The following is a 23846-nucleotide window of genomic DNA, read 5'->3' on the forward strand; positions in this document are numbered from 1 at the left end:
TAGTGAACACAAAACCTAAACTCCCTGTACTAAAGCAGGGAGTTCTTCTCTGTTCCTCAGTTTTAATAAGTTGCCTAGGACATGAAAACTTCTGATTTGATCATTTTGGCAAAGACATCAAGGGTTTTCTTACTGAGAAAGGTTTTGTAACTTTTTTTTTGTCTCATTCTGGTAGTTATCAGTTAAATTTTGATAATTTAAATTTATCTGTTTATTTATTCATTTATTTATTTGCTATATTAAAATATCCAGGTAACTCCCTCCCTCCCAAGATAGAGCAAAAGCATTAAGTTGGGGAGAAAATTTTATAGGCAGTTTCTCAGATAAAGATCTTATATCTAAAATATATGGAGATCTTTGTAAAATTTATAAGAATATGATCTAGAGTTGCATGCTGGGAGCTACTCAGAAATAGAAAATAAAGCTCCTCAAAACAAAGGAAAGCAGGAGAGTGAGATATCTCATGGGATGAGAAAAGAGAATAGCTTAGTGAGTGCTACAAGGGGAGAAGGAGTTTGGGGGGGGGGGCTGGAGACAAGGAACAGGTCAAGATCAGTCCTGTAGAGACCTGAGATATGGACATTTCAAAGCCAGGAGAAACTCTATGCATTATATAAACTAACAAAACTAGGGGAAAGCTCTACACCAACTCTACCCACTTCCTCATGACCTGAGGAAAAGTTAGAGCCCTAGGATCTGCCAAATAGCCGGAGGCAATGAAATTATAAAGGGGGAGGCTCTACCAAGTGGCCTGAGGCAATGAATCTAGGAGCTCACTAAGGCAGTGAGAGAGCAGAGTAGAGGAGCAGCCCAGTACAAACCCTGCTATATTCCCCATGGCCTGAGGTAGTGAACCCCAAGATCAGAGAACAGCCCAACACAGGAGACAACCAGAAAACCAAAAGCAGGGGGAACAGAATCCAAATGGAAAAATCTGCTGCAAACTTCCCCACAAGAAGCCAGCCAATCTCTCCCTTAGAAGTTTAAAATGACATCCAGCCCTACACCAAAGACCAGAGAAGGCTACACTGCAGATTAAAACAGTTTTCTCTTTACCCAAAGAGCAAAGCAGAAACTCAATAGGTAGGCATAATAATAAAATGTGGAGGGAGAAGAAATAATAACTAGAAAAATGAGCAAAAGATAAAGAAAAACTCAACCTTAAAAAGAAATAGTGACAGAGAAAGTCAAGGTATAAACTAAGACAAGAACAATGGCAAAAGAGAAATATGGATGCCATGTGGAAAGGATGTTAAACCCTAAATAACTTCCTGGAAGAACTTGAAGTTTAAAAATCAAGTAATAATAGAAAAGTTGGACACCTTGGAAACTAGATTTTTTGACCAAATGGAAATGGAGGCCAAAAAAGAAACCACTGAAGAAAACAATTCCCTAAAAACTATTGAGCAACGGGAAGCTAATGACTCCATAAAGCATCAAGAAACAATCACAAGAAAATCAAAAGAGTAAATAAATAGAAGATGATCTGAAGTACTAACCTGGAAAATATATTCAGGAGGGTCAATCTAAGAATCATCAGAATACTAGAAAGCCATCATTAAAAAAAAAAAAAAGAATTGATGTCTTCAAACAAGAGGGGGAAAAGAAAATTAAAAGAATCCACAGATTATCTCATGATAAAGATCCTAATAAATAAACATCCCAGGACTACTAGATCAAAATTCAAAAACTCTAAGACCAAGGAAAAAAGTACTGTAACCAGCCAGAAGGAAACAATTGAAATATTGTGGAGAAACAGTGAGGATTACACAAGACCTGACAGCTTCCACATTAAAGGACTGGAAGACATGGAATATGATATTCTGAAAGGCAAAGGATCTAGACTTACAACTCAGAATTACATATTCAGCAAAACTGAAAATAGCCCTTCAAAGGAATGAAGTTATGTTTAATGAAATAAAAGACTTCCAGGTATTCCTAACCTCACCTACAAAAAAAAAAGAAAGAAAAAGGTCAAAAAGAGGAAATGAAAATTCAGTGACCTTATTCAAGATTCAGGAGAAGCATAAAAAGGTAAACAGAAAATTGAATTAAATATATTCATACCTGAGGAAGATATGGTACTTGAGTTTGTGAGGTATTTAAAGTACTCAAGATAAAGTACTTAGAATACTTAAGAACTATCAGTAGTAAAAAAGTAAGAAGGTGTTATTCATAGAAAAAAGGGAGTAAGAGAAATAGAATGGATTGATACACACACAAAAAAAAAATAATAATCAAGGGACAGGAAAGAGGAACACACAGGGAGAAGGAAAAGGAAAGGTAGAAGGAGGAAAATTATCTCACATGATTTGGCACCTAAGAGTTAATATAACAGAGAAAAAGGTGGGGTATATAGCAAGCAATACTTAAATTTTACTCTCATTGGAATTAGCTCAAACCTATCTTACACTATAGGGAAATAGGAGGGAAAGGGGAATAAGGAGGTTGGAGTGAACCAGAAGAAGAGTGAACTGGGGGAGGCAGTGGTGAAAATAAAACATTTGTATACAAAAGCAGGAGGGGGGGTGGGAAAGAGAGGGGGGGAGATTAGTAAACAGGGGAAAATAAGATTGAGGAAAACAATAATAATAACTGTGAATGTGAATGGGATGAACTCAGTCAAAAAAGGAAAAATGATAACAAAGTAGATTAAAAACCAAAATCCCATAAAAAGCTGGATACAAAAGACATATTTAAAGCAGGGAGACATACACATAGTAAAAGTAGAAGACTGGAGCAAAATCTATTATGCTTCAGTCAAAGTAAAAAGCCAGGGGTAGCAACAACCATGATCTCAGACCAACCAAAAGTAAAAACTGATTTAATCAGAAGAGAAAAGGAAGGAAAATACTTTTTAAGAAAATACAACATAGATAATGAAACAATATCAGTACTAAACATATTTGTACCAAATGGCATAGCATCCAAATTGTTAAAGGAGAAATTACATACATTACCACAGGAGCTAGACAGTAAAATGTTGCTGTTGGGGATCCTCGACCTTCCCCTCTTATAAATATAACCAAAAAAAAAATAAGAAAGAAGTTAGGGAGGTAAATAAATCATTATAAAAGTTAGATATGATAGACGTCTGGAGAAAACAGAATGGAATTAGAAAGGAATATGCTTTATCTCAGCAGTACATGCCACCTTCACGAAATTGATCATTTATTAGGACACAAAAACTTCCCAACCAAATATAGAAAAGCAGAAATATCAAATGCATACTTTTCAAACCATAATGCAATAAAATTTATATTCAACCAAGTGTAGCAGAAAGACTAAAAATTAATTGGAAACTAAATAATCTTACCCTAAATAATGAATGAATCAAAAAACAAATCAAAGGAACAATCAATAATTTCATTAAAGAAAATTACATTGAGGAAACAGCATACAAAAATTTATGGGATGCATCCAAAGTGGTTTAGAGGGAAATTTATATCTACATGCTTATATCAATAAAATAGAAAGAGCAGGTCAATGAATTGGACATGCAAATTTAAAAAAAACACAAAGAACAAATTTTAAATCACATACTAAAGGAGAGATCAATAAAACAGAAAGTAAGAATACTTTCTTTAAACTAACTTCATTTGAAATTAATTTGAAAATAATTTCATTGAACTAATAAGTAATATAAGGAACTGGTTTTATTGGGGGGGGGGAATAAACCATTGGTTTATTTGATTAAAAAAAGGAAAGAATAAAAGTAGATTACCAGTATCAAAAATGGAAAAGGTGACATCACAAACAATGAAGAAGAAAATAAAGCAATTATTGAGAGTTCTTTAGCCCAACTATCTGTCAGTAAGTCTGGCAATTCTAAGTTAAATAGATGAATATTTACAAAAATATAAATGGCCCACTTTGATAAAAGAGGAAATAGACTAATTAAACAACCCCCTCTGAGAAAAAGAAGTTGAACAAACTGTCAAAGAATTCCTTAAAGAATAGGCCCCATGTGCCAGATGGATTCACAAGTAAGTTTTTTTATAACATTTTTATTTTTTTTTCAGATTACATACATTACATACAATATGACAGTAAAAAAACCAAAGCTATATGTAACAACATGAAAAAATATTCTAAATCAAACTTCTTTAGGACATGATGACAGTCTATATTGTTGTCTATTTTTTAAATCAGTTTCCTATTTGTTGGCATCCTCAGCTTATTTGGGAAAGTTAGCTTGAACTTGCCTGCCCTATGTCTTTTTGATTTTTCTATATTCTAGATCTTTGTTCTACCAAATTGGACAATTACTTGATCAAAAAAAAAAATTACCCCCATGGTAAAGAATCATGATCAAGAATCCTCTCTACTAAAATGTTATGTTTCATTTTTTTGTGATTTTTTTTTTAGTGTCTGCTCTAGCCAGCATCTTAAGACTCATCTTCAAGGAAGTATTAATGATATAAAGATATGAACCTTCTGTATAAAATACAAGGCTTTGGCACTCTCTTTATAAACCATACTACAGAATTCCTCCATAATATCATAGCAATCACAAAAAATAACTACAGCTCTAAATCTAGATTAGATAAAATAAGATGAAAATGAGGAGATATGAAGAGAGAAATGTTGAAGAACTGAGCTTAGGTCAATGAAAATCTTCATTTAATCACCAGTTTCGTCCATTCGTGATAGAAGCATGAAGATGGTGTCAGGAATCTTCACCATCTGACAGAGTAATTATTTCCCTTAAGTACCTGATTGAATATTTGGATGAAAATTAGCTCTTTTGCAGTTTTCTGTCTTTTATCTATGGGTATTCGCTGCTGTGTCCACTTAGGATGAAAATCTTTTCTCTATGTTGCTTCCTAAAGATTTGTAATGGGCTTATTAAAAAAAAAATAAGATTGTGTATAAAATGAATCCTCTTGTTACCATTTGGGCTACATCTCTTCTATTTATACTAACTGCTCCCTTGCCCAGCTCTCTTTCAAATATTACAAAACACTTTTGTGCACTGTTTGACAGATAGTAAGTACTCTGAATGATAGGGTTTTTTAGACTCACCTCAGTGGTGCTTTAAAATACTTTTATACCTTAGCCTTTCAAAAGCTGCCTGCTGAGTCTCCAACCCTAGAGCACATCAAAAGAAAGGCAATGGGCATTGCCTTTTGCTAGTATGCACTAATGAGAAGCATGTCCTTGAAATCTTGAAATCTATGTTTCAGTGAGCTCTTTTAAAGGTATGACTCCTATAACCCTTGTTCTTTTCTGATTCACAGTTTAACAGGTCAGTACAGGTGGGAAATTTCTGCTAAGTCAAAATTGTTGACACATTAAGTTGACTATTTCAAAATGGAGAAAGGAATGCTCACAATGGAAGTATGTGCTTTGTTATTGTAACAGCCAAAGTTTCAGTTGCTACCAATCCCATTCTACTAACAATCATTCTTTTGTTTACTGAATTAGAAGTTGAATATCATGTATAATTTTAAAGGAATTATTTTCTTTATGTTTTTTTGTTTTGTTTTTGGATCTCCCTCTCACTTACAGATTGAATCAAACTTCCCTCCCTTTTTCCTAAAATAAATTTTATTAATATCTTTTTGTATCACTTAAATTTTCATAGAGAGAGAGAGAGAGAGACTTCTCTACCACACTTCCCAAAGAACCATTTCTTACAACCCAAAAATTTGTAATGATTTAAAAAAAAAAACAGAAAACAACAAAAAACAAAAGCATTTAAAAATGGGACAATATATGCAAAATTTCCACACTTAGAGATCTCAACTCCCATGAACCCCACATTTGTAACAAAAATCATTAAGTGAAAATAACTAATACAATGAACCAAATCCAACACTGTAGGCAACATTCTGCTCCGGTAGTTCCCCACCTTTCTCTTCACTTAAGATAAGGTCAGTTATTGTAATTACTCAGAGTTTAGGTTCCTTTTAACATTCTTTTCATTAGTCACATAATTATTTATAGCATTAATCAGATTCTGCCCATATAATGCTGTTATCTATATCCCTAGACTGTCTCTCCTATGTTTCTCTGACTTTTTCATATTTGTTATTTTTTGTCATCTAACAATAATCCTATTACATTCAAGTACCTATAGTCAGCTGAGCCATTCCTCCCAATGGGAACCATTTTTTCCCATGGTTTTCTGCTACCAAAAAAGTACTGCTGTGTATTGTACCTTTCTTGTTCTTGACATCCTTTTTAGTGTATATTGGCATATAATATTTTTAATTAGAATCAGAAATGCATCATTCAGTTATAAAATCTACAACTTGGATAATGTTCTGATTACTATCAGTAGTAGTAGTAGTAGTCTCTCAGTAACCGAGGATGACGATTGTCTTTGTGTGTTTTCATCTATGGTGTATAGATGAGTGTGTACAAAGACACTTGTATGTGAAGGAGATTTAAGTGGAAAAGTCGATGCACAGAGACAGTCCCACTCTCTCGGCGTTGGAAGCCTGGGTCCAGTGGCACGAAAAATTGTTAAGTCTGGAGACTTCCTCAGCTGCACTGGATGGCCGTGTTGTCTTTTGTGCTCCAACACGCCCTAAGCACTCCACAGTGCCTTGCTGCGTCACCATCTCAGCCGTTGAACCTTCTTATTGGTTTCTTCCGTCTGTTCGGCCGAAGCAGGCTTCACATGCTGGGTGAGCAAAGCCCTGGTTCACCAGGGGTCGACGACCTGATGGCTACCCTCACGAGGTTTAGCCGGCCTGTCAAAGCTGTTGCCCAGAGGTGTATGGGGTGCTCAGGGAGGGGTAGTATCTCTGGTATGGAGGGTTTGTCGTGCCTCCTAGGGCAGCTCTCCAGCCTCTGACCCCCACCTAACACCCAGCTCTCACTTGTGGCTCCTAGTAGCTGCTAGCATGCAGCAGATTACTATCAAGTAAGGTATTTAACATGAGATCTAAGTCCCCCAAATGTGTTTACCAATGACATTCATTCATTCATTCAACAAACATTTATTAAGTATTTGCAATGTGACAGACACTTTCCTATGCTAGAGCTACAATAACAAAAAATTTAATTGTTCCTCCAAGATGGGGTAGGGAGGTGGAGAAAACAATATAAAGAAATACAAAATAATTTCTAGGGGACACTCAACTAATTTCTTATATGGGAAGTGGTATTTGATTTTAGGAAGCCAGAGACAGACCTGGGGAAGAACATTCCAGACATGTAGGATAGCCCATTCAAAGGCACAGATATTGGAGATGTAATGTAATACCTGGAGAAAATAAAATAAAATAAATCTCACTTAATCTCATGTATAAAATATAAACAAAAGAATGATTTTTTGACTGATGAGAATATTTTCCAAATGCTCCTGATCACCAATATCACAAAGCCTCTTTGGTAAAATTCAGTAATATGAATGAGATTGGGCTGATCATCTATTCTGCAAAAACAAAATGGATAATGACAGACGACTGAATGGACCATCAAGGTTGTCCATCAGTAGTTATATCCTGGACAAGTACTTTAGCTAAATACTGACTTTGAATTGTCAGTACAGAATTGAATTTAAAAGTACAGTGGAATAAAGATAATTTAGTTAGAACTTATATTCCTTTTAATTAAAAAATAAGTTGTTTTTATAGAATTTGAGGGCCCACGAATGCCTCCTTACATTCTAACAATGAGCCTAAATCCTTTATTTGGCATGATCTTGGTAGAGCTGGCCTCAAATAGCTTAGAATTTATTAAGATGAAGAGACATAATATTGTTAATCTTTTGGAAGTTTCAAAATGCTTTCAAAGATTCCAAACTGTTTACTGCCACAAATGTCATTTTAATACTGGTGTTCTTATATTGTTCTGTGTTCTTACTGAATCATAGTTGGTTTCCTTTTGTTTCTGAATAGGAATACCTTGAACTTTCTTTATAATTTGGACTAAAACATTCTCTTTGAAAAGAAAAATTTTCTTAATTAAACCATCAGATGCTACATTATTATTTCTGTTCAATATGCTGTTTCTAGCATCTCCTAGTTCTCTTCTTGGTTAGTAAAGAATCTAGATCAAAACTATCAACCTTGTGAGTTCCCATTCTGTTGCTTAAGCTATTAACCTGTTCATTTTTAAATAAATAGGAGGGGGGGGGAGTTAGAGTTTAAATTGGGTTTTTAACTTGGTACACCCTGGTTCCCTATAATGATATGAGCTGATCTATTTCCAGAAATCAAGACAAAGCTAATTTGGGGTTAATATGAAGCTGTCTTCACAGGCAAAGAAAAAGTGAAAAATTATCTGGATAACTAATTAAAGTTGAAAAGCATGTCTGAATCTCCTGGAAAATTGCTTCAATTCCCAAACACTTTGCTAATGAAGACAAAGCTGAGCCATCTTTTTCACACGTATGTTGCAGGGACATTTTGCATGAAATAGATATCTGTAATCCTGTTTAGGCTTTCATAATCTCAATTAATTTATATAATGCATAAAGTGCTGCTTAAAAAATGTGATAAACTACTTTTTAAAGCCAAGGTATAATATGTTGTCTAAGAAATTTCACCCATAAACTGATAACATTTAAATCACAGAATTTTTAACACAGGTCAGAGCCAAAAAGCAGCTGTGGAAAATGTCATCAATTATTGACTTATCTTTTAGTTCCATGAGATATATAGCATTCTATCTTTAAGGAGGACTTTCTAAGCTTTCTTACGAAAAAAAGTAAAATGAAGGCATATACCACATGGAAAAATGGCATTGTATAATTCAATTCAGTTCTATAAGCATTTAATAAACACCATGTATCGATACTGTGCTTGGTACTACAGATGGAAATAGACTCCTGGACTAATAGTCAAGAGACTTGAGTTCTAGTGTTGGCAGTAGCACCTTTTAGCTTTATGACCTTAGATAAATTCTTCTCTATTTCTCTAATCTTTTCTAAGATTCTAAGATAAGAAAGACTTCTCCAAGATTAATTTTTCCATATATTAAGACAAAGGGGTTATTCCATGTTCTAATAGTTCACAGTTCTTAGCTTCTAGAACTTTCATTTATGCTGATAATCAATATCATAATAATTAATATGATCAATAGTATAGGGAAAACACTAACTGTAAAATCAAATGGTTCTATGATCTCCTCACCATGGAGGTTTTCTCTGGTCATGTAACTCATATCCTTGGGTAAGTTCTCCTCAAAGGTGCCATCTAACAGTTTGTTGACCTCTTTCCCTTACTTTTTTTTTCCTGTTGCTCAGTGGTTAAGAGTACTGGGCCTGGAGTCAAAAAGTTCAAATCCAGCCTCAGACACTTCCTTAGATGTGTGACCCTGGGCAAGTCATTTAACCTTTGATTGCCAGCAAAAGAATCCACTGGATCTCCTGGAGACAGAAACAGCAAATCATTTCGATATCTTTGCCAAGAAAAACCCATGGATAGGTTTGGTAAGACTTGGAGTCACAAAGAGTCAAGACAGAGCCAAACAATAACAAATCTCCACTTTACACATGAGGAAATTACATTTTCTAAACCAGTGAAACCCATAGGAAATGTGATATTCCCTTGTGTAAGCAGCACTTTAGGCATTAATATCATAACAGTAAAAATTGAACAAATTTTGGTAGTGATAATAAACAACAGAAATAGTAAAAGAAAGCCAAAGTATTTGCCCTACTTAAAATGGCATTCTTAAAAATTCAGTCTGTCAAGAAGGGAATGAAAATATGGGAATGATAATTATGAGTTGTGTTTCTAAGGAAGTACTTAGTCCTTTTCATTATTATCATGTCTTTTTCTAGGAAAAGAGTATGAAGCAAAGCCTAGAGATAAAACTGATCTTAGTATAATTTCACATTGAATAGTTAATGCTCAGTTATTTGGGGGGTATTTCAGAGCAAAGATGATATGGAGAGTTAAACTCCAGCTACTTAAGTAGTTAGTTTAAATTAATAATTTCCATGTTTCTCATAATAAGCATTATCAGATTGCCAGCAAGTAACCAATGGTACCCCCCAGAATTCCTTCTCTCTTTTTTTCCCTCTTGTGCTCCCTATGCTGAAGCTTTTAATGAATGGAAAGGCAGTTCTAGTGAAAAGAAAGAAAGGCAACTGGCCAGAATAATCTATAAACTGTATCAGCAGTCTCCGAATAACCAGGAGAAAGCTTTATCTGAAGAGAAATAATGATTTCACAAATCCATAGAATTGTGGAATCTGAAGTTGGAAAAGACCTTACAGATCATTAAATCTAATCTCCTATTCACCTTAGGCATTCCCTCTACAATAGGGGTTTTTATCCTGGTGTCCATGGACTCCCCAGGGTCTGTTGATAGATTTCAGGAAGCCTGGGAATTTGGATGGGGAAAAAATTACATCTATTTTCACTAATCTCCAGTCTGCAGCATTGCTGTCAGATGTCCATTTAGTCTCTGTTTGTGACCCTTTCTTGCAATTGTCTACCTTGTACTAAGGTCCATGCTAAGCACTGAGAATATAAAGACAAAAAATAAAGCCATCGCTTCCCTTAAGGAGTTTATTTTAGGAAAAAATAGGGGGAACAATACCTTAGAAACAGATGTGAATATATGCGAAGTAGGAAGCTTGATATCCTACAAAGCAGGTTTTTCCTTTGTTGGACAGCTCTAAGTGTGTAGTTTTGTTTGGTTTCATTTGTTTGGGTTGGGTTGGGGTTTTTTAGATTTAGGTTTATTCTGTGAAACTACTAAGAATATGTTTGTCCGTCTTCCATGTTTCAATCTTTCAGATATTTGTAGATAGCTTCTTTATCTCCTCTAGGCTTTCTACATTTGAAGTATAGTTCAAAAATTATTTTTATGACATGGGTTCACAATCTCAATTACCTTCCTTTGGGCAAACTCCAATTCATCAGTGTCCCTCTTAAAGTGTTACTCCAGGAATCAAAATATGGGCCAAATAGTATTTTTCTGGATGTTGTATGTTTATTAATGCTTTCTGAGATTGAAATGACCTTTCAAAAAATTTTACAGTGCCTTAATTTCCCATTTTACCCTTCCTTCCTCCTCTGCCCAGAGGACTGTTCCTTATGACAAAGAATAAAATGGAAAGGGTAAGGATAATTTTAGGGTTGTGGCCTAATCTAAATTAATTTGGTCGCCAGAGAAAATCTCAAATAAAATACCCAAGTCAGTTTGGAAATTTATGGTGATTTTAATTAATATAGAGGGAAGGAATTAAGGAGAAAAGAGAGAAAGAGGATATAAGATTTCTCCCACCTGGCCTGTGCCAGTGGGAGTTCAAAGACCTCCGCCGCAAGGTTTTTGAAGATTAGAGGCTTTTCTAAGAGAATAGTGTTTGGAAGGTAAAGGAGAAAAGAATCAGCATAAACTCTGAGAGAGCTCAGTGAAGATGCCTCACCTGAACTAGGCTACTAAGCTTCTCCCAGTATAGTATCAAGGAAAACTCACCGCCAACCCTGGACAATAGCTGCCACCACGCCAAGACGCTCAGCAAACTGCCACCAGAGCCACCTCTCTGCAGAAAGAGGCCGGAGAGAGGAAGTGACATGAAATATATAGACAGTTTTTATATCACTTTCCTGTGTCTCACATATACCAATGGTAGCTTAAGCTTGACTTAGGACAGCCCAGGGGTCTGTCAGTTGTTTCTGATTTGTCATTTGCTAGCACATGTCTGTCATAGGCCATCCTTCTAAATACTTAATCCTTAAGTATGGGTGTAGACATTCCTGTTTTTGTTAGACCAAGTAGGGTGGAGTAATCTAAAGTTCACAAAATAGAATCAAAAGGCAGTTCAACAAAATTAATCAACAAATCAATTAAATATCTTATTTTGTTGTGTTTATATTCTACTTCCACAGTCCCCCACTGCAGAATAGACTGAGAACTGGCCTAGATGTCATGAACCCTGGGGTTCTGGTGCTACCTTTGAAAAGTCTGGCTGTGTTGACTTGGGGAAGTCACTTGGGCTCTCTGAGTTTCACTTTCCTAATCTCTAAAATGAAAGAATTGAACTAGGTCATCTCTATGATCACTATCGGGTCTAGAACTATAATTCCAAACTTGACATTTATTTGAATTAAATTTTTATCTTGTTGGAGAATTAATTTGGACCTATTGTACCAATCTGTTTTTTGAATAATGACCATCATTGAGCTATCCCATACATATCCTATATATTATATGAAAACCAGATAAGTACTTTAGCTATCATCCAAGTTATTGACTTTCAAATTCCATGCTTCCCCCCCTCCCCAACAAACACACTCCCCTAAGGGCCAAATATAGAGCTTTGTAGCATGTTAGTTGGGACTTCTCTTCAATTTTAGATGAATCTATTAATTAACACTTTTTTTCAACAAGCTAATATGGTTACTCACCAAGCACGAAACAGGTTGCCCTCCTTATCCTACTCAGTCCAACTTACCATGGCTGCTTTATGTGTCCTATGTTAGATTCTAGCCAAAGTAAAAGAATCTCCTGACTACCATAGGCTAGTGAAAAAGATGTGTACCCTTTTGGATCTAATGAATTTTAAAGTGTAGAGCAATAATGCCTAGCTTTTTGAAGTTCTGAAGCCCAATCTGCTGCTGTTGTTTTATTTTGCCACACCCTTCCTCCCTCCTAAAACTATTATGTGACATATAGTTCTAAAATTAAAGTGAATTGGTTAAGCAACACCAATGAAATAGTGGAGACTCCCTGGTGGATTGCAAAAGCAGTTGAAAGATATCCCAATTTTTTTTATTTCTGATGTGCTGATGGTCCCTGTACACATACACAAAACCCTTCTTACTGTACTCAATAGATGATCAGTTTTTCCATGTTTGTTTTTAATTATCAATCACTGAATGATAAATAATAATGAACATTTGTACAGTTCTTTAAAGCTTACAGAGTCCTTTAAAAATATTATCTCATTTGATCCTCCCAAAAACCCCAAGAGAGAGGTGCAATTATTATCCCCATTTTATAGATGAAGAAACTTTAGGGCAGGCAGAGGGTAAGTTACTGACCCAGGGTCACAGAGCTGATAAATTCTGAGGCAGGATTGGCATTCATATTTTCCTGATTCTAGATCTGAGTTGCCTGTTAAATGCCTACTATGTGCCTCAGAGCGAAGGAGGCTACTAGAAGTAACAGAAGTTAATATGAGATGTGATCTTTGACTTCAAAAATATATTTTTAGTTATTATGTGTATTATACACATAGTTCCATTGGGGAGACAATATAGGACAACATTTAAGAATAGGATAGCACAGTAGGTATATTCATCAATTACTAAATGGTACAGTATAGATGATTAATATAATATACTTACAGAGTGTAGGAGATCTGGCTTCATAGAGGAAGAAAATGACCTTAAAAATTTAGAGAGAAGAGAGAAAGAGCATTCCAGGTTAGAAAAACAGGATAAGCAAGAGTAATTCTCAGCGTTGCACATGCAAGGGAGGGATTAGGACTGTGAGGAGTCTTTGAACTAGAGCAAAGCCTTGAGGTTGTGAGAAAATATGTTAGGTCAGATGGTGAAAGGTCTTTAAATGTTGGCTGGAAAGTCAGAAGGCAGTAGGCAGTGGGAACCACTATTAGTTCTTGAGGAAGATAGTGAAACACAAAAACTGGTGTTTTAGGAAGATTAATCTAGCAGTAGGATGGATTGATAATGAGTTAAAAGAAACCTAAGATTTAGAATTGAAAGACATCCCAGAGATCACAAAGAAACTGAGACCAAGAGAGGTTATATGACTTGACCAAATACGATAAGTAGTGGTATATCTGGTATTCAAACCCAGTTCCTTTGATTCCAAGTCCAGCTGTACCATCTGCGCTCCCGAGGAGCCAAAAAAGCATTGTCTTGAATTAAAGCAAGATGTGAGGGGTGTAATTCTCTCCCAACGAGAATGCTAACAAATTACTTCAGAGACTTCTTGATCTTAGCACATGTATGGCTAAGAAGTCGCAAATCATAATTTTGTTATTGTTATTCAGTCATTTCAGTTGGTTCCAACTCTTCATGATTCCATTTGAGGTTTTTTTTGGCAAAGGGACTTGAGTGGTTTGCCATTTCCTTCTCCAACAAATCATAATTTCTCATGTTTAAATAAAATTTTATAATTTACAAACTCTTTTCTACCAATATCCCTTTGAAGTAAGTAGTACTAACATTATGCCAGTTCTTATAGATGAGGAAACTGAGACTTAAATAGTTAGTACCTTTTTCATAGTCACTCACCATTAATTTATCTATCTATCTATCTATCTATTAGCATTTATTTGTCTATTATATGCCAGGCACTGTGCTTAAGTCTCAAGGATACCACAAAAATAATAACAATAATAAATAAAGTAAGCTGTTCTTGTCTTCAATGAATTCACATTCTTTTGAGTGAAACATAGACATATTTGGGTGATACATAGACAATTCAATATATTATATATCCAAAGTAATTTTTTTAGCAAAAGCCTCAGCAATTGGCGGATCAAGATAGCTGAACTTCGAAGTAAAGTATAGATTCTAGGAAATGGAGAGTAGGAGGTAGATTGTATACATCCTATATGGGCAAGTCAGAGGCAGGAGATAAAATGGTATACATAAAGCAAGGGTTCAAGCTCACTTCTGATGCCTAATCCCATTGTTCTTGCCAATACACATTACTACCTTTTGCATGTAAAGTGTATGTTTTTCTCTAAATCCAAGAGATGACCCATCCTCAATAAAATATACAGGTAGTAAGTAACTTTCTACTCAAAACTGATGACCTAAATAGCCCTATGTATTGGACTGTGACATAGGTGCCAGATACATTCTCCTTACAAAGAATCTTAGTGAACAGGGAAGGAAACCAAGTTGTGTTTATATAACAAGAAATATAATTATAGCTTACATTTAAGTGTTACTTTAAGGTTTACAAAGTACTTTTATTATTTGATAAGGTGAGGAAGGACTGGATTTGGGTGGTGACAGTAATGGGTGTAGCATCCACAAGCCTACTTCACCAGTCTGTGGAAATCAACAGTATATTCACATATAAATAAGCAGGACTGGCCCAAGGCAGCAGCTTGAAAGAAGCAAAGTTTTAAAATACCTTTTTGGAGCAAATATGGTGGATTACCATTTTAACAGATAAGAAAACATAGACTTGAGCTTAATAATTGTTTTTTATTTGTCATCAGCATCATCAATAAAAAAATTATTTCTGTCCCTTGATTTAATTAAGGTCTATCAAGGGATATAAGAGGGATATGTGTGGGTGGTGTGTGTACACATACACAAATATAACTATAGTACAAGGCAGGATATGTATAAGTGCAATAGGAGAGGCTCACAGTGCTTTGAGAGCACAGCAAAAAGCTAAATCTTTTCTATTTGTTGAATAATCAGGAAGGTTTTATAGGAGATGTGAAATATGAACTTTGTTTTGGAAGAAAAATAAATTTTAGGCAGACCCATGAAAGGAGAAAAAAGCACAGTTGATCAAATACTGATAGGAAAAATTATATTAAGGAAAACATTTTAAGAATGTTGCATCATGGCCAGTGGTAAATTGGGGAGATACAGGAAGCTGTTTTGGAGGTAAGTCTAGAAAGGTAGACATGGTCAGTTTACCCAAAATACCAGATATGGGAAAATTATTACTTAATCCAGAAGTAATGATGAGCCACTGAAGTTTTTTGAGCAAGGGAGAGAGTTGACTGGGTACTAAAGAGATTACTATGGCAGCTATGTGTAGCATAGATTGTAAGAAAGAAGAGACTATAACTGGGGGGACTGTATTAAGTATCCAATGGCAAATCAAGATAAAAGGAAATGAAGATTTCAACTTGGGTGATGAAAAAGAAGGGATGGAGACAAAATATATTTTGGAAATAGAATCAACAGGAATTGGTGACTGAGCTAAGAAGATAAACAAGAGAAAAGCCTTGATGACCCAGAGAATGATGGAGCCAATAATAATAAAAATAGGAAAGTTAAAGGAAGCTACAGAAAGTTTTTTATTAGGGACATGAGGCATAGTGGGAGAAAGAATGATGTTTTTCATTTGTATTTGAATGAATATACTGTATTATGGGTATGTATATATGCATGTGCTGTTTTGTTTTGTTTTGTTTTGTTTTTTCTGTAGATTATAGAAAGGATTAGGTTGAAGGTGAATGAGAAAGGAATACTACTTCACTTTCTAGGGACAATAAGGCTTTAAAGTAGGACTTTTGTGCAGGTACATTGATATATAGATATATATATCCTGTGATTCCCTTGGTATAAAGAACTTCCTATAAAGAAATACTCCTTACCAATCATTGCAGGTCAGCAACTATTGTACAATTTATAGTCTTAGAAGGTTCCCTGGGGCATTGAGAGAGTGTAACTTGCCCAGAATTAAACAGCCAGTATGGATCAGAGGCTATACATGAACCCAGATCTTTCAGACCCTGATTTCAAGGTTCAATCTGCAAGGACATCAAGAAACTTACATTCTACCTAGGTAAATAATATATACCTATACAAGTAAATACAACTAGTGAATAAAATAAATTCATTGAAATGGGAGAAAGGAGGCACTAGCAGCTAGGATATAAAGTGATATCTTTAAGTTGTTTTCATTTCATTGATTACTTGAGAATTTGAACAGCTTTTTCATTTGGTTGTTTACAGCAAGCAAGGGATAGAAAAGACAATAAAAGATAAATGGACAATTTTGATTACATAAAACGAAAGTTTTTTATGCAATTCAGATGAAGATTAGAAAGAAAACAGTTAACTAGGGGATGAGGGGGAAGCTGTTCAGCCATTTTTCTTTGATTTCTAAGAACTTTGTCTAATGTATACAAATTAGAGCCATCCCCCATTGATAAATGGGCAAAGGCTATATCAGGAAGTTTTCAAGAGAAAAAACTCAAACTAGTAATCGCTAATAATTAGCTAAATGGAAACTAAAGCAACTCTGGGGCTCTTCCTCAAAGTCATTATTTGGTAAGATTGACAAAAAGAGAAAATGACAGATGTGGGGGAGGGAGGCTGTGAGAAACCAGGAATATTCTATACACTGTGCTTGCCTTTCAATTGGCCTTCCATAATGTGTTCCTCACTATTGTCCAATAAATGCCTTTTAATCTAGTTAGGCAAGTTTCTTCAATATCTCCCACACACAAGCCATAAGGTCATCTGTATTGGCTTATCTAAATCCTAATCATCTTTCAAGTCCTTGCTAATTGTGCATCAATGGAAAAATGGATGTGTTTGTAGTGAGGACTTAAGTTGGATACTGACTCTTCTTTTAGCATTTTGACCTTGGTCATCATTTCACCTCACAGAGCTTCTGTTTTTTCATCTATGAAATGACATCTTTGGACTAGACAGTCTCTAAAGTATTTTTCAGGACAGCTAAGTGGTGAAGTGGCTAGAGAACACTGGGCTTAGATTCAGGAATATTCATCTTCATGAGTTCAAATCCAGCATCAGACACTTGCTTTGTGACCCTCAGCAAGTCACATAACTGTTTGCCTTAGTTTCCTCATCTGTAAAATGAGCTGGAGAAGGAAATGGCAAACCACCCTAGAATCTTTGCTGACCCTTGTTGTGTTGAACAATATATTGTTCATCCCCTTCAAATTAATTTTAAACTCTTTGAACTGTGGGAACCCTGATCTCCACCCTCCACCAGCAGAGTATAAACTCCTTAAGAGCAAAGGCTATATATACAGTTTGTCCTTAGTACCTACCACAGAGCCTGGAACTTGGTAGGCATTTTTTTTAATTTAATTTAATAAAAGTGTAATGAAGTAGACTCTCATTGGCCCTTCCCCAACATTGCTTAGCACTGAAGGAGGCACATGTCATTTCTATAAAGTAAGGAAATTGATTCAGATGATGGATGTCTTTTGAGTTCTCTTCCAGTTCTAGACTTATGATTATATTTGTAGTAAATACCTGTTAATTGCATTTATTTTTTCCAGTTTGATAATAAGTGATCTCCCAAAACTAAATCACACTCAGGTGTTAATGGCATAATGTATTGACCTTTTCTTTCTTCCTTTCTTCTTCTCTCATGTCCCCCCTCCAAAAATGAGTAGGTCATTTATCTATAATCCTTCTCCATTCTGTTACAGACTAAATTTGACTGTTCTTTGGTATGTAGTTTAATATTTAGGAATGTAGATTTCCCCCCACCCCTGATTCCTCAGCCTCAGCATCACTGTGGCTAACAGTCTCTAGAAAATTGCCAAATCTTTTCTGGCTCACTTTTCCATCTACTTCATTTGATTTGCTCAGTCACGAATTCTTCCCTCTCCCCCACCTTGAGAGTTCCACAGAAATCAAAATCTAGAAATCAAAAAGGAAACCTGCCTTTTTGAAGAGTTAATAAAGTTGGAGTCTCATAGCAGTTGATGTGACAGTTATTAACAATATCAACAAAATGCTCTTATTACTTAATTTAAATATGTTCTCAGGCAGTAGACTGTTAAGGAAATGGGCAATATAGCTTTGTCTTATTTACTTTTAACAGTTACATTTTTTTTTACTCTTAGTTCCCTTCTTTTCATTCACTTGTGTACTGATGATTCCACTCTGGTACCCATAGCAACACTTGTTAATGCTAATGAAATAGCAACATCTTCAGCTCTCCTACAGAGCATCTCTGTTAAAATGGCCATTAAGCACAGTAGCATTTTTGTGATTTCTTCCCCTGAAAAGATACCTGCATCATGGAAGCTCTTTCCCAGATAACCAAGATTTAGTAACTTCTTAAATCTATCTAATTACCAGAAGGGAGGCTGAGTTTATTTGTTTTGGGTTTTTTTTTTGTTGTTTTTTTTTTCACTTTTATAGGAAGCTTAGGTATATAAGCCCACACTGTATTTACATGAGAGATCCCTATGATTCTTAGTATTAGAGGATAGGAATAATTACTCATATTCTGCCAGGCTACTATTTACACAGTTGTATGTAGGGGAGGATGTGATTTTAAAGGATTTTACTGTATTTGTTTTTATATCTCTTAGGCTTAGCAATATTAAAAAAAATATAAGCAGGAATACTCATTTGCATCCAGTAAAATTCAGCAGTGGGGATCTAACTTATTGATCCTTGGGTACTAAAGGGAATGTTACCTAATCCCCATTTATCTGATAGATGTTTTTAACAAGCAGAAGAAAAAGCAAAATAATTGCCAATAACTCTTTGCTGATAGATAATGACTCAGGCTCTTAAAAATGTCATCACTTCTTTCTGTTTTTTTTTTAATGGTTTCTGTTGTTTCTAATGTGGAAATAAACAGTGTGATATGGATACAGAAACTAAGTCAGGTTCGTGAAATGATAATTCTTTCTACTTCCTATCCTGCAAAGCAAAAGACACTGTATATGAGGCAAAGAAAAAAAAATTGAAGGCCCAACATGAGAAGGCTATTGAACTGAGAAACAAATGGGATGGAGAACTTAAAGGGGAAAATTATTCATTATTATTTATTTATTATATAATATAGTTATATATTTATTATACTTACATATAAATATTATATAATTAAAATGATATTATTAATATGTTATGTCATTCAAGGACAGCTCAAGGCTGGTCAGGTGGGATAGACATCTAGAAAACTCAGCAGCCTGGGCAGAAGGATTTGGATCCCATGGCTATTAAAGTTCAATGAAAATGAGGAGGCTAGAAACTTGACACCCAGGACATAGGCCAAAGGAGTTTCAGTTTGCCATAGAAAGGGGACAAACTAAAGAGATAAAAGGCCAGGAGGTTCATCTCTGAGGTCAAAGAAACACAGAGTCAGAAAATCTAGAAGTTAAAATATATAGGAAGACAACAGTAAGCCCCAACATCCAATATGAGCTTAATACTAGATCAGGATTCTCTTGTTCTCTGCCCTTTGTGGGGGGAAAATCTCCCTGTTAAGTGTGGGTAGTATACTTGAAAGGTAAGAGAGAGTCATAAGTCATTTCTCAATTCCATAGCCTTCTCATATTGAGCCCTTAATCTTTTTTCTTTGCATCCTATACAGAATGTTTTGCTTTCCAGTATATGAAGTAAGAATTATTATATGTCACAAAACTGACTAAGTTTGTGCATCCATATTACATTGGGTTTATTTCCATATAAGAAATAATAGAAATCCTTTTTTTTTTCTCTTTGGTAAATGGAGAAGATTTCCAAAGAGATCAAAAAAAGAAGGAAAGACCTATAGGAAAAAATATATATGGCAGCTCTTTTTGTAGCAGTAAAGAACTGGAAACTAAAAAGGATTTTTTTCCATCAATTGTGGAATGACTGAATAAATTATGGCATACATTAAAGATGTAATTAAATATTATTGCACCACAAAAAAATGGCAAAAGTTATGGCTTCAGAGAAACCTAAGAAGACGTATATGAACTGATGCAGAGTGTAGAGAACAGCATCAGGAAAACAACTTATCCAATAACATTTTTCAGAAGAACAGCTTTGAAAGACTTGAGAACTCTGGTGAATGTAATGAATAATCATGATTATAGAGGATCAATGATGACTATTACTTATCTGCTGACAGAGATAGAGAATTCAAGTAACAGAATGAGACATACAATTTTGGATATGGCCAATGTGGGAATCTGTTTTGCTCGACTATGAAAATGTTATAAGGGTTTTGTTTTTCTTTGTTTTGGGGGCTTAGGAATAGAGAGGAGAGAAAATAAATACTTGTTAATTGAAAAAAAATTAAAAATTCATTTAAGGGGTTGGGTTAAGATGGCTTATAAGGTTCTTTCCAATTCTAGCTTTAGGATCCTGTGAGCTGTGCTCTGATCCTGACTGTAGCCCAAACAGAGGAGCTACTGTAAGGGGGAAGTTTGTTTTTTGCATCTGTGAGAGCTCATGAATGTAGCATCTCACCTCCCTTTCTGCCCCTGGGCAGAACTGAATTTATACCATTCGACAAAGATAGTTGGTTTACCCCATAAAAAAAAAAAATAACTCAAGATGGTGAAAGAAACCTCACAGGCTCCCTTTATTTGCTAGTGCTGGTGGGGGGTGGAAGTTAGACCGTGAAGAAGAGGCTTGGTGCCATTCCCTCAGTTCTGAAAAGAGATGTTCTAAATTTTCTGCTCTGTTATCTCTCCCTCTCCTTCCCCTACCCAGTAAATCCCAAACTGAAAGTGCTGGGCCAGTTAGTTCTTCTTGCCATCATCCACCATCCACCCCCATCTCCTTCAGCCTCTCTCCAGTGATGACAGATTCTTTAAGTATTCCAACTCTTCATTTCTCCAATATTGTCAGGAAATGATATATTCCATCATATCAGTTAATTTTAAAATGCCCTGATGTTCATGTTAATCATTTTTGCACAATTATGATTTATGATCATCATTTGCATTTATATTATTTATAATAATTGTACAAAACTTTTTTTTAAATAAGATCAAATGATTCTCAGGCTTCTCAAATAGAGGTTGGTGACAGAGGATGGGGATGGATAAGAGTTTGGGGTCCAGACCCGTAATTTGAACTAACTCCCAATAAAGAACCCCACCCCACCCCCATGCAGATCTGCAACTGCCTGACAATTTCTAAGTTTAGTTGCCTGGAGCACCCAGAGGTTAAGTGACTTGCCAAGGGTCACAGATCAGGTATGTGTCAAAGGCTTGACCAAAACCCAAGTCTTCTTACTCAAGGACTGACTTCAATGCACTCCCCTTTGCTGAGAATAGTGAGCATAATCTAGCCTTTCTTAATAACTCAGAGCAGTGAACTTCAGTCACTTTATTGTGATGCCTTAAAGAATGATTGAAGTATGTAGGGCTATTTGCCTCCATCCTTCACAGCACCAAAATACTGTTCTTTTTTCAATTCTCATGACTGTTTTCAGAGTTTTTCTGTCTTTTTTTCTGACATTAGGCTACCAGCTGTTATTTCTTGCTTCTGTCAGTGTGCCTGCCTTAAGCAGCCTCCTGACATTCATCTAATTTTGTCCTTTAAATCTATAGCTGCCTGGGAAATCAGGTTACTTTAGTTAGTAGAATTTCATGTCAAATAAAAGTAAATAGCCTTTGAGTCAAGTCCTGGGGTGGGAGGTAGAGCTTCTAGAGTGTGGTTTGGTTTTGTTTTTTTAAAAAAGAACATATTACTGGCTTTGTGACATCTTAGAAACGGTTGTTTGGGGGATCAGTCCCTGGTGCCCATCTGTGTTCTGGATAGTTGAGGCTGCTGGGTAATTGACCCCTGGGTAAGTGAGTTCACCAGTTTATTAGCCTTTTTTCCCCCTCTGGTTTGTCTTCACCCGAGAAAGTCTTTAAAAGGGAAATGAAAGAAAACAATCAACCACAGATCTAAAATGTGGACATGTTGGTTAAGTTATAAAATAAGTACAAGCTCCTGAAAAGAGTTTCACTGTATTTCATTTTCATGGTGTTTGATAGATTGTTTTGCCCCTGATGTTAAATGAGCTTCATTTGTATCTGCACATTCATCACTTTGCTGCTGATTTCCTCGTACTGTATTTTTCCTCCTGTTTTTACCTATCTTTTAAATGTCCTCCTTTTTCATGTTAAACAAATTGACAGGAATTCTTAATCTCTGAAAAGCCAAATGCTGCACCCTTTGTTGCAAATAGTGTTTTCACTTCTGCACATTTGACTTGGCCATTGTTGCTGCACTTTTCGAAGTTCTCTGACTCTTCCTTTCCTGATATTAACCATCTGTATTAATGAGATAATAAACCAGGCTTGTTGCTAATGAATTGATTCATTCAACTGCTGAATTTAATTAGAAAGACATTTAACATACTAGCAGATGTTCTGATTTTGTTTCATTATCCCTAAATATAATGAAACAAAACACAATGAATTTATATATATTTTGCATAAATTAAATGCAGCCAAAGAGTGGTTACTGTTTCATAAATTATAAATGAATAAATTGGTGGGGATTTGTAATTAACACACTCCAAAAATAAGGGGTAATTTTCCTTTTTAAAACACCTAGCTAATGCTAATTGGCAGTTACTAATTAGATGTTTCTGGGGTTAGAAAGGTGAGACATGGCCACCAATTCCTCAGGATGAAAACTAAATCATAGAAACACCTCAAATATTCTGCTGTGTTTTTGCAAGACACCCACTACCTATAGAATTGTTACAACTTAGGAAACACTGTTTTCCACTATTTATTCAGGAGTCAGTGAGTCACCTTCCTTGGGTGTCTGCATGTAGAGAGTAAATGACCACATATAGGATGTATTTTAGTTGAGGATAACTTTTCAGATATGGGTTGGCCTGGTGTGGCTACTGTATTCCTTTCAGATTTTAGAATTCTGTGATTTCTGTGCACCTGTTCTAATATTACCTGAGTCTTACTCATTTGTTTTTTTAAACCCTTACCTTCTGTCTTAGAATCAATACTAAGTATTGATTCCAAGGTAGAATAGCAATAAGGGCTAGACAACTGTGGCTAAGTGACTTGCCCAGGGTCACAGAGATAGGAAATATCTGAGACAATTTGAACTTGGGATCCCCTGTCTCCAGGCCTGACTCTCTATTCACTGAACCACCTAGGTGCCTCTCTTATCTGGTATTGTTTCTGGTGTTCATATGGATTTTGTGTCCACGTGTGTGGCTTAATTTTTATGATTCATATTCTTAGTTTTTGATACAGGTGCACAGGAGTCATTCTTTGCCCTACAGAATTTAGTAATTTTATAGAATGGATTGATTTTCAGGAGTAATTCTTTTTTTTTTTAAGGATGTAATTGAATAGTATATTAGAGCTTTATTGAAATTGTTTTTTTTTATTTTTATTTAGAATATTTTTTATGGTTATATGATTCTACACACACACTTTCTCCTCCCTCCCAAAGCTGACGAGCAGTTCCACTGGGTTATACACATATCATTGTTCAAAACCTATTTCTATGTTATTCATATTT

The 23846-nt window shown here is 35.4% G+C and overlaps 1 protein-coding gene across 2 annotated transcripts in view; it reads left to right on the forward strand.

Moving 5' to 3' along the window:
* ZNF277 (zinc finger protein 277) overlaps window positions 1–23846 on the forward strand; it is a 170846-nt gene that overhangs the window by 30146 nt on the left and 116854 nt on the right. The gene's annotated exons all lie outside the window — the stretch shown is intronic.

Source organism: Monodelphis domestica, chromosome 5 (assembly GCF_027887165.1).
Source record: "Monodelphis domestica isolate mMonDom1 chromosome 5, mMonDom1.pri, whole genome shotgun sequence".
Classification (NCBI taxonomy): Eukaryota; Metazoa; Chordata; class Mammalia; order Didelphimorphia; family Didelphidae; genus Monodelphis; species Monodelphis domestica.